The sequence below is a fragment of the Marmota flaviventris genome, chromosome 7, assembly GCF_047511675.1.
Source record: "Marmota flaviventris isolate mMarFla1 chromosome 7, mMarFla1.hap1, whole genome shotgun sequence".
Lineage (NCBI taxonomy): Eukaryota > Metazoa > Chordata > Mammalia > Rodentia > Sciuridae > Marmota > Marmota flaviventris.
In genome coordinates, this window is record NC_092504.1 from 73,286,177 (window position 1) to 73,298,384 (window position 12,208).

At 39.8% G+C, this 12,208-nt stretch overlaps 1 protein-coding gene across 1 annotated transcript in view; it reads left to right on the forward strand.

Moving 5' to 3' along the window:
• Window positions 1-3,518: 3,518 nt before the first annotated feature.
• The window catches only part of LOC114079359 (broad substrate specificity ATP-binding cassette transporter ABCG2-like), a 41,048-nt gene continuing 32,358 nt past the window's right edge, over window positions 3,519-12,208 (forward strand). Inside the window, exon 1 of the mRNA XM_071614440.1 lies at window positions 3,519-3,646. The gene's annotated coding sequence lies outside the window, so the exon portion shown is untranslated. The remainder of the gene's footprint in view (window positions 3,647-12,208) is intronic.

A 12,208-nucleotide genomic window follows, 5' to 3' on the forward strand; every position in this document is an offset into this window, starting at 1 on the left:
TCCCTGTATCTGGTCCTGAACTGATCTTTAAGAATGACAGGTGACAAAGATTCTTTACTGTAGTCAGCCTCCTGAAGCTGCTCTTAGGCCCATCTGTGCACTCCCTTGTAAAGTCCAGCTTTAACAAAGAACTTGACTAAATCACTTTATAAATATGACTGTTTGTTCAGATTCCTTACCTGAGTGACATCACTCAGGTTATGTTTAATCACTCTGGTCTATCTTCAACAAGAATCCTGTCAGGTGGGATTAGCCAGAATCCCCCTGGCCCTTGATGTTTCCTCTTAGTAACTTTCCATCCACTGAAGCCACCTTACTTCTTGACTATAATTTCCCATTCTCTGAATGCTCATGCTGCATTCAGAGTCCAGCCCAGTCTCTCTGTCCACTGCAAAATCCTGTTGCACTGTCCCCATACATATCACTATGGTCCTGAGTAAAGTGTACCTTATGGGGTCTTAAAACTTATTGCTGAATATTTTTTTTTCTTTATCAATAGGAACTAAACAAACAAAGAGGAATGTAGTAGTATGCCTGGAGACCTTTTTGAGATCAAAATTGATGAGGTTGAAGTACCAAGTATTTATTGGGGTTAGCAATTCTGAAGAAGTAAACAAAGACCATATAGTGAAATTCTAGTCTGTTATCTACGTTTCATCTTCAAGGTGAGGTGACTACAGCATGTCAGCTGGAAGAACAACCTGCATTAATCAGCTGTCAGAAGCAGTAGTGCTGGAGACACACATGAGGATGCTGAACTACAAAGGGGAATGGCTCCCATCCAAACTGTGGTTCCCGTGGTTTTCAAAGTCTTAACATTTTAATAAATTGTATCACACCATTACTTAAACCCCAGCTTCACATCATAAGCCCCTTATCAAACTTCACAGGACTTACAGGATCTGGCCCCCATCACCTTTCCAATTTCATCTGCTGGCACTGTCCGATAACTGGCTTCACTCAACTTCTGGAATGTTCTGAAGGTTTTTCTGCCTTAGAACATTCATTCCTGCAGTTCTATCCTCCTCTGAATGGTTCCCATTCTTGTTTCAGTTTTCAAAGCCTTTTCCCTATAGGAGAACCCTCTTCCCCAGTCATATTCTTTCTTTTTTTCTTCAAAAGGTTTTACATATTTATTACTGAACTAATCTGATCTACTACTACTGCCAGCAAAGTCAGATTCCTGGTTATATATGCCAACCTGTCCAGACAGTGGTGACATTTTCAGTATGACATGGTAAAATGATCATGACCTAGATTGAGCATAAACATCAGTGACAACTCAACTTAAAGATCTTAAAGACCCAGCTTCAGTCTCCCCAAAGTCTCCCTTTGAAGTGGTACCCAAGTTTATTACCATTTTATTGTCTGAATTTACTGATAAATATAATATATTTCTTTTCCTTGTTTGGCCAGGAAACGTTGTTACAGAATCAAGTGTATGTATTACAATTGCTGCGAAATGTGAAGAAAGGGAATTCAAAGGAAGAAGGCATTATCCCCATCCATTTCTTTCATATCACCTACCACACTTAAGGGCCAGGCCTGAATACATTCACAATTAATTGTTACTAAACAATTAAATTAATGAAAAAAGTAACTCAGGAAAGAGAAGATGAGGGCTTAACTACTAATAAGAATAACATAGAAAAGAAGACCTCTCAGAAGTGAGAAGTCGTAAGGAAGTAGAAGGATGCTATAAGAAGGATAAGGGAAGACTTCTCAGACACCACTCAGGCTTGAGATAAGGTGTTCAGGTGGGTGATAGTAAGATTCATTCAGGTAGAGATTGTGACTGAGGCATGTTTGGATGGGTGGGATGATGAGACAGGTTTAGGACCATTAGGGATAGGATGCCTGTGAGACATCCCATCAGGATGTCAGGTAGAATCTGGCACAAGGTGTCCAGCTCATGAAAGAGGTGAAAACTTGGGAATCATCACATACCAGTACTAGTTGAAGCTTTGCTATCAGAAAGATCACCTAAGAGAAAGCTAAGGACCTAGTCACAGAGAATACATTGTCTAAACAAATTTAAGAAAGAAAATGAGGAAAGCGAATATGGCAAGGAGAAACACAGGAAGAATGAGAGAGAATTCAAAAAGGGAAATTTCTTGATTGTCATATGGCATGGGATCAAATGCCAGAGAAGCTGAAAAAAGCCCAGAAAATTTGGCAATGAAGAGATCCTCAGTGACTTTGGTGAGGGCCTAGGTGAGGGACGGAGGAAAGACTGCAGAATCAACAAGAGAATGAAGAAAGTTATTTGAATCCTCACAGGATGTCGATGTATCTCAGTAATGGAGTTAGTGTATGAGTAAGGCCCTGGGTTCAATCCACAGCACCATCTAAAGCACTAATATTTAAATAAATAAATATTAAACAATGTAAAACAGACAAAAACTAATGTATAGATGTCAGCACAGTGGTAACCTCCATAAAGGATAATGCTAGGATGGAGTGTAAGAGAAGCTTCTGAGGTATTATTAAGGCCCTTTTGAAAACTGGGGTAGCAGATATACAGATATACACATTGTAAATATACATTAAGCTGTCTACTGAGATTTTCTGTACTTTATTTTATAGGCACACTTTACTTGCATAAAACATATACTTAAATAAAATACTTGTATGAGTATTTTAGTATGTTGAACTCTCAACATTTAACATTTCAGCCTATGAAGCAGAGACTATTGTTATATCTGCTGCTGTATTATCTGACTCTCCAAGTTAATTACCAACATCAGTATTTGTTTTTCTCAATGTATTCACAGGATGTAGCTATCTGTTAACCTTATAACCAAATGAATTATTTTTGTTTAGCACTGCTAGGGATTGAACCCAGGTCCTGGCACATACTAGGAAACCGTTTTATTACTGAGTTACAGCCCATTTCATTTTATTTCATATTTTCAGGTAGGATCTCCTAACTTGTCCTGGCTCACCTCATATTTGAAAGGCAAATTTGAAAGCCTCCTCAGTAGCTGGGATTACTGGCCTGCACCACCACACCAAGCTCAAATGAGTTATTTCTTAGTTGTTCACTATCTGTTGTATAAAGCAAATTATATGAACCAAGGTGGCCCTATCCTGGCATCCGTGGGTCTTATCCTCCATTACAACGTAGACACACTCTGTGTCCGTCTCTATTTTAATCATATACCCATTTTCTGTTTGTAAAATGGAGGAAAAGGAGGAGGAGGAGGAAGGGGGGGGCAGGAGGAGGGGGGAGGAGGAGGGGGGGAGGAGGAGGGGGAGGGGGGAGGAGGAGGGGAGGGGGGAGGAGGAGGGGGAGGGGGGAGGAGGAGGGGGAGGGGGGAGGAGGAGGGGGAGGGGGGAGGAGGAGGGGAGGGGAACGGGAAGGAGGAAAGAAAAGAAAAAGAAAAAAAAGAAAAACAAGTTTTGGGTTGAACACTCTTCTTGAATCTGGCTGTCAGGTCCCTGGATGTTTATTGCTGACTGGCAGGGGGTGCTGTGCCTTCCTTGGCCAACCAGGGAGAGGCCACCCGCGCCCTGGCCCCGGACCGTGCCCCAAGTAGCAAAGCCGCATCCATCCATGCTGCCTCCTCATGGCCTCCAAGCAGCTTCCTAGCCCGCTACAGCCCTGAACCGGGAAGCTTCTCATCTTCCCAGGTGGCCGCTCCCGGTGAGTGTGTCTGGTCCCCAGGTCAGGGCCCTGGTGGAGTCATCTGGTCCGTGATCTGGAAGGGTCTCTGCTGCAGCTGCAGGCTGTGTTCCTGGATCCACAGACAGCACGTGTCCCCAGAACTCAGGAAGGGCAGCCCTGCAGGCCACCACTAAGGGACTGTGAGACAGGAATTTCTGTCTTTTGTTGGCAAAACGAAAGTGAATCTAGTGATACACCGGGAAGCTGTATTGGACTTCTTCTGTAGCTAGAAGGGAGGCCCAGCTCTAACCCTGTTAGGCTGGATGGTTGCTTGAAAAAAGAAAGGGACTGGTTCTTTTTCACATGTACCTGTTGCAGGCATGGGCTAGAGTGCAGGAATTTTCATCGGTTGGGTGTACATTTTCAAAGCATGAGTGCTGTTTTTGTATGCAAACACTTCTGCCTGGACTAGTAGACTGTCAGTTTGGAGCCCAGGAGCATGTTTGCTACTTGTATTGGTGCTATCTTGTAAGAAATCCTTGCCTTGTGATAGGAGGAGTCCTGGCAGTTGTTAAGAGAACACAAGATGGGGAAAGTATAAATCATGTACAGTAACAAGTTAAAGTCCCTGGGAGTTTGCCTTTACCCTTTGCAGAGATCCCCCAACAGTTTCATTCTTTATCTAGTTTATCCTCAGAGATATTAGGAGAAGGCATCCAGGCTTTAATGATGTATCTGGGTTTTGAGGTCCATAAGATTGCTTGAGAGGGTGAGCAGCAGGAAGGAACACACACCATACTTTTAATGGCAAACGGGCTGTAAGTTAAGGTCCTGGGAGTGCCTTTCCTCTAGCTGGGGTGGAGGGCTGGGGTTGGGTCTGACTGTCTCATTTCCCCTCTCATAGTTCCTACTCTTTTAGTCTTAAGGGGGTGTGTTTTTCATGGGGATTCCCAACTGTCTCTGGGACACACTGGAAGGGGGCAGGCCTGGAAGGGAGCCAGTGATATTTGGGGAAAGCCCTTCAGGAATTGCACAACACAGATGCTTGACATCATTGCTGACAGGAAACTACTTCTTTGGGTCTGTTTGGAAGGTCCAGCTTACTCCTTTGAAAGTTTATTTAAAGACTGTTGATGCTCTGTTTCTGAGCACACCCATCCTGAGACCTAAGCTCTTGGTTACCTGAACCACTATTAAGTCAAGTGAGCAAATTTGTGTGGCAGGAAAGGAAGATGGGTATTCTGTGCCCTTTTTGTGAGAAAATAGCACACAGCTAGAATGAGATGACTGAGTTCGTATTGCTAGAGTCCTAGAGCAGAGCTTCAACTCTGGGAGTCCCAACAAATGAGGTGTGATCACTTGCCCCCAAAATCAAATGGAAAAATTAATGGTTAAAAGCAGGAAAGGAACTTTAATCAGTGCAGCTACATGAGAAAGACAAAGGAGACCAGTGTCTCCAGCATTGTCTTCAGGGTACTGACAAGAACTTCTAGGATCTACAGACAAGTGGATCAGAAAAAAGCATAGTCCATCTGTCTTGATCCAAAGGTGGCCTGGATGATCATTAGGTCAGGACTGATCGGTGGAGTCTTGTTGGAGACAGTAAAGTTGCTGTTGCCTGGGTGGCAGTTCTTATTCTCCACAAGATGTTTATCCATCACACATATTGGTCCTAGAATCCAAGTTGACTCAGAACAAAGGAGAAAGATGAAAAAAAGGAGGCAGAGAATCCATTTAAAAAAAAAATCCCACGTTTAGTTACCCATGGAGTATTTGTAGGGTCCAGTGAAGTCAGGGTCCTTGTTACATTTGTAACCCCTGCCAGTTTCAGTTGAAAGTGAGCATGAAGTACAAACTGACAATTAAAGGTTTGTGGGATGCCTTTTCAGAAAATGATGTGGTGGTGTGACTGACTCTGGGTCTTGTCGTGTGTTAGTTGTGTCTTGGTTCAGGTAAAACCTTACCTGTGTCCAAACATAGGGTTGATATTGGATGGAAAAAACCTTACTGAGCATGGGCGTTACTATGGATGGAAGAGAAATTTGTTAACATTATTTGAAAAGTATTGACAAATGTATTCTGTCTTTTACTTATTCCCAAGACACAAAGTTTGTCCACAAGTTTGGATGGTTTGCTGAAGAGTTATTGAGCTCCTGTTTGTAATTTTTCTGTGAATAATTGTGAATATTGAGTTTTAATAACTAACTTTAAAAATTAACCAGATTATTACAATGCACATTGAAAGCAGTACTAAAAAACACAAATAATACAGAAAAATATAAGACAAATATTCAGGTTCTAAATTTCTAAAAGTATAAATAAGCATCCCCAATTTTCTAATCTGACAAAAGACCTCCCCCCTGATAAATTCTGACATAATGATCCCCCAGACCACACTTTCCCAGGACTCCTGGTCCCCCTTTGTCTACTTGTTATCTGAAAGCTCACAGTTAGTACACCCAAAGACAATGCTGAAATGCGGTCTCCTTTGTTTCCTGGTACTGATTGAGGTATAAGTTTAATCAGTTAGTCCAGTTGGGGTCCAAGTTCTTCATGTCCTGAGCAAAGAACTGAGCAACACACACAGAAGTAGCAGGCAAAGCACAGATTTGTTGAGGTGAAGTGGAAATGGCACTCTGTAAGGTAGAGTGGAGTGGGCACATCAAAGAGGGAAGCTCAAGTCCCGACTGAGTAAAAATTAGTGTCTTACATACTGAGTTGTGGGGCATTATTTTTCTCACCCCATTTGCTTCTATTGGTTATTTTATAAGCCCTGATTATTATAGTGTTCAATATTACTTTAGAAAACCTACTTAGAGTACTGTCTACCTTACCCCATTGGTTGTTTTAGAAGACCAATCCTGTGACAGAAGTTTTTATGGCCACAAGACCTCCTTAATTGGAGATGGCATGATAATTGGACTTATAAATAGGGACAAGATGCCTCATCTCCCTGTATTGTCCTCCAGTGGCATTTTTCTTATACCCTGCCCCCATCATCTTGGCGTCCCTGAATTCCTGCCTAATACTTGCTTTTCACCATTACTTTTTCTATTTGGTTTTTGAGGCAAGCACCCAGACCTGATTGATTGGGATGCAAAGTCAGTCAGTTGTCAGACTTAGGATTCTGGTAACAACACTTAGGACAAGAAAAATTGCCACTATAATAAACCGTCTTAAGAAGCTCACTTAGATCATTCATTGTTTTATGCATTATAGGATAGCACCGAGAATGTTCCCATTATAGTTACTCACTCTCCTCTATGTTCCCATGTGACACACAAGATATCTTCAAAAGTTAATGCCAGAAGTGTCTAGAAAGTTAATAAGGCTTTGAATCTCCCTCTGGGTCCATTGGAAGTGAGTGACTTACAAAGAAAGAGAAAGGACTACCCAGGCCTGGTGGTGCATACTGGTAATCCTAGCTACTCAAGATAGAAGCAGCCAGGTTTCAAGTTCAAGGACAGCCTGAGCAATTTAGTAAGACTCTGTCTCAAAATAAAAACAAATGGCGGGAGAGCCTAGTATTTGTGAGTCCTTGGTTTCAATTCCCAGTAGAAAAAAAATGAGGAAATATAGGAAGACAATCTGAGAGGTACCCACACTTATCATATCTTCAGCTAGAGGTCAATTCCTTCTGCTTCCCTTTTCCAACAGCACTACCTCAATCATTCCCACCTTGGTTGTACTTTAGGGTGTGGAGAAGGGACAGCAGAATACTGAGAAGGAAGAAGAAAACATTATACTTTACCTCACCCTTTCCATGAGTTTGAGGTGGCTTAAGATCTTTAGATCTTATATTGGCCAAATAATATTGTTATATTGTTTTCATGTATGGATACATAACAAAACCCCACCATTACGTATTACTATAATGTACCAATAAAAATGTGGAAAATTTTTCAAAAAAATTCTTTAAGTCTATTGCATAATAGAAGGAAGTGGCCATTAATGAGCAACCGAATGCTACTGTGTGCATTTGTCTTTTATAATCATTCCCATGTTGACTCTTAGCTTCCAGGTAGGAATTTTAGTCATCACATATGTATAGGAGGAATGTGAGAATCCCTAGGGTCACTCAAAGCTGGGACAAGTTAGAAGATAAAGGCAGAGCTCAGTGGTAGAGCACATGCTCAGTGTATACGATGCCCTGGTTCTGTCCCTACCTTGCGTGTGTGCATGTGTGTGTGTGTACCCCCCCCCCCCAAACACACACATAGAGCTTAGACAAAGCTTTTCCAGGTAGGTGTTATGGTGCAGTATTAATAGATGAGGAAGGTGAGAGTTCATTGGTAACAAAATACTACTGAACTTTGTTAATGTGCACCATGTCTCTCTGTCCATCTCTCCATCTTTTATTCCTCCATGTCTCACTTTGTTCCTAGCACCCTCTTTTGTTTTCTTCCTTCCTTCTCTTCTTCCCTTGCCCTAACCTGGTAGTGAGTTTATATCTCTCCTAGTTTTTCATAGAGCAGCTCATGTTGAAGGCCAACAAGGAGGAGGAAACTATAAGCTTCCTGCTCTGTGTCCTTTCTCAGTGTGCCAGAGACATCTCCACAAGCCTGATTTCTAGAGGAATCTCGTTGTTCATGTCATTTGAATATCAGTTAATTACAAATATGCCATATTAACCAGGAAGGGAGATTTTTGCTATGTCATTCTTCACAAAACAATGTTTCATAGAATAAGCTTTGACTGGGCTGTATAGATTTTGATAAGGAAATCTTCAGGAACAATGATGGTAGATTAAGTCCAACACTACACTTCTAATACAAATATTGAAAAAATGTTGCTTGTTTTATATTTAATTTTATTTTATTAAGGAGGTGGTACCAGAGATTGAACTCAGGAAAGCTAATCACTGAGCCACACCTCAGCCCATTTTATTTACTTTTAAAAAAATTTATGTATGACAGCAGAATGCATTACAATTCTTATTACACATATAGAGCACAATTTTTCACATCTCTGGTTGTATACACAGTATATTCACACCAATTCATGTCTGCATACCTGTACTTGGGATAATAATGATTATCACATTCCACCATCATTAATAACTCCATGCCCCCTCCCTTCCCCTCCAACCCCTCTACCCTATCTAGAGTTCCTCTGTTCCTCCCATGCTTCTTCTCCCTATCCCACTATAAATCAGCCTCCTATACCAAAGAAAATATTCAGCATTTGGTTTTTTGGAATTGGCTAACTTCACTTAGTATTACTTCTCTAACTCTATCCATTTACTTGCAAATGCTATGATTTTATTCTCTTTTATTGCTGAGTAATATTCCATTGTGTATATAAGCCACATATTTTTATCCATTCATCTGTTGAATGGCATCTAAGTTGGTTCCATATTTAGCTATTGTGAATTGTGCTGCTATAAACATTGATGTAACTGTGTCCCTATAGCATGCTGTTTTTAAAGACTTTGGGGGTATAGACCAAGGAGAGGGATAGCTGGGTCAACCATTTTATTTCCTTTTTTAAAAACAGAGTCTCACTAAGTTACTCAGAGCCTCACTATGTGGCCGAGTGTAATTGATTTTGAAATAATTTTTGACTTAATGAAAAGTTTAAAAAAGTGGAAAATCTTCATAACATCTTGCATAATTAGAGTACAATCATCAAAACTAATAAATATCAATTGCAGACTACTACAGTATTATTAATTAGATTCATATTATTAATTAAATTATTTGTAATACATTAGTTACATACTTTATTCCAAGATTTATTGTCCCTCTACTACCCTTTTTCTCTTCAGGATCCAATCCAGATTCTCACAGTGCAGTTCACTGCTATAGATCTATTTTTCTACTCCCTATAATAATTTTTCAGCCTTTTTCCCCCTAAGATCTTGATACTGTTGAAGATACCAATTAGTTTATGGGTAGATTTCACCACATTTTATTTGTTTGATGTTTTCTCATGATCACCTTGAGGTCCTGCCTTCTGAGAAAAACACCACAGCAGTACAGGGCCTTCCCAGGCATCATATCAGGGGTGTGTGATGTTGGTGCCTCTCATTGCTAATGGTGTCAGCCTTGGTGGAGGTGATGTTTGCCAGGAGTGATCATCTTCCCCTTGTAATGAAGACATATCTTGGGAGAAACACTTGTGTTATGTCAATATCCTGTTTGTTCTTAAACTTCCATTGATGAATTTTGGCATCTAGTTTTGGAACATGTTGTAAATGATATTATGTCAATCTCAGGATGGGTTTTTAAAAAATGGTTCATTTCTTCTACACTTTTATATTTTCCTGTAAGGAAGAATTTCCCCTTTCCTTCTTTTATTCAAATTTATGTTAGTATTGACTCATGGGTGTTTATTTTGTTATATGGGTTGTAATCCATTTTTACCTTTATTCGATTTGCTGTTCACATTGCATCGGCTTTTGCCACCAAAACCTCTTCTTTCAGACTTGCCCTGTGACATTTGTGTGTAATAGATTTGTGACTACTAAGTACATCATTACAAAAGCTGGTATTACCTTAAATTTTATACACTACATGGGACCTGATTGTAGTTGGCAATTTGGATTCAGCCTTTTAAGGGTAAGGAGACCAATTTGCTAGCACTTTGGAATTTTTAAAAGTTCCCAGCTTATCTCAAATGATGACTTGTAAGTGTTAACAGAACAATCAGTGTACACATGAGCTATTTATTTGTCACTGGTAAGAAGTCCAGAACATTTTATTAGCTTAGTAGCTTGATTAAACTTCATCCTGACTAATAATTGACTGTATGTGAAGGGAAGATATATTGAGATGCTTAAAATATTCTCAAATGAGTTAAGATGTCTACCCCCTCTCTGTCATGTAGGGGCAAGTCTGTATTCTGCATCCTCATTCCAGAAATAAAGGTTTTAGCAATAGTTTTTGGCTCCCATGCTTTTCTTGCATACTCAAAATACTCCTTAATATCCATAACATTTGGGATACTACCTTTATTTTAGTTTTAATTTCAGTATCTGCTGACTGAATACACAGTGCTAAATGAACTCAGTTAAAATTTAAATCCATATTTATTTTAGTCATAAGAACAGTGATGTTATTGATACTAGCAATTCTAGTCCTGCATACATAATGAGACACACATAATCCTTGCAGACCAGATTAGGCTGCTTACTTTTTTATAAAAGGCAAGTGATGTAAAAAGAAAAAATGTATTTTATGCACTTTGATCAAACTGTGGAAAAGTAGCTATATTGCTTTTCTGCTGGTGCCAAAAAGAGGTTAACAGTTATAGAAAAGATAGGTAAGCAATATAAGTATAACTAGGCTGTGTTTAACCAGAGAATATGTCAGTTTTAATTTTCTTGACATCTATCTTCAGCCTGTGTGAGTTTTTATTCTCATGTGAAATTCAGGAGCTCTCTGTTTCAGAAGGACTGGGTTTTAGATCTAGTGATGTAAAGCTTCTGGTAAATTCTAACTCAAGTATTCAGCTTGATCTTAGCCTATTCCTCTTGTTTTCCCCTTGGATCTCCTGATTCTACAAATTTCTAATCACCAATGACCCCTCTCTGCTGTTGGTCATCTTGTCACAGTGCCAGGTTGGTGAGGCCAACCTTGGGAAAGGAAAAGAGAAAGGGTGATGATGACGGATAACAGATGTGAGTGGTGGAAACATGGGGTTCAGGGGGCAATTCTATAAACTGTGCTGACCCCCCATGTGCTTTCTTTTTAAAATCAATTTACCTGCAGCTCTGTCTGGGCTAAGATTCATCAGTAAACAACATTTTATCTGCTTGAGAAATGCAGGGCCAAAGACTCCTTCCTGCTAATAAAAAGAACACAGGTTCTCTGAAGGAGGGATTTTGTGACTTCTATACAGGGCAGATTCCAGGACTCAATAAGACAGAATAATTGAATATTACGCAGCCATAAAGAAGAATGAAATTTTGGCATTTGCAGGTAAATGGATGGAACTGGAGAATATCATACTAAGTTAAATAAGCCAGTCTCCCCAAACCAAAGACCAAATGTTCTCTCTGATATGTGGATGCTAATCCACAACAAGGGAGAATGAGGAAGGGAAGAATAGAAATCCATTGATCAGACAATGGAGAATGAAGGGAAGGGAGTAGGGAGGGTAATAGACAGTAGAATTAATGAGACATACTTTCTTAGCCTTTTATTTGAATGCATGACCAGGGTAACTCTACATCATGTTCAACCTCAAGAATAGGATCCTAATTAGAATAAGTTATAGTCCCTACATGTGTAATATGCCAAAGTACATTCTTTGCTATATTTATATAAAAAAACAAATAAATTTTTAAAAAAGAAAATGTGATCTTAAATGACACTTCTTAAAAAATAGAAAGAGAGACAGAAAAATTAAAAGCAAAGCACACTATCAATAACATTTGTAAGAACAAGTTCTAATTAAAACTGGTCAGCATGGGCCAAAGTGACTCAGAGTTGCTTTGAATTTTTAACATATTGTTATAATATTAAAATGTCTCCTCATGGCAAAATGCCATTTGCAGTGGTGACTTGATAGTCTAATGCAATCCTTCTATCAGTGAGAAGTCAAGAGGTGGACCTGGTGTGACTCTGGAAACTTCCCTGGGATCCCCAATAAAACTAG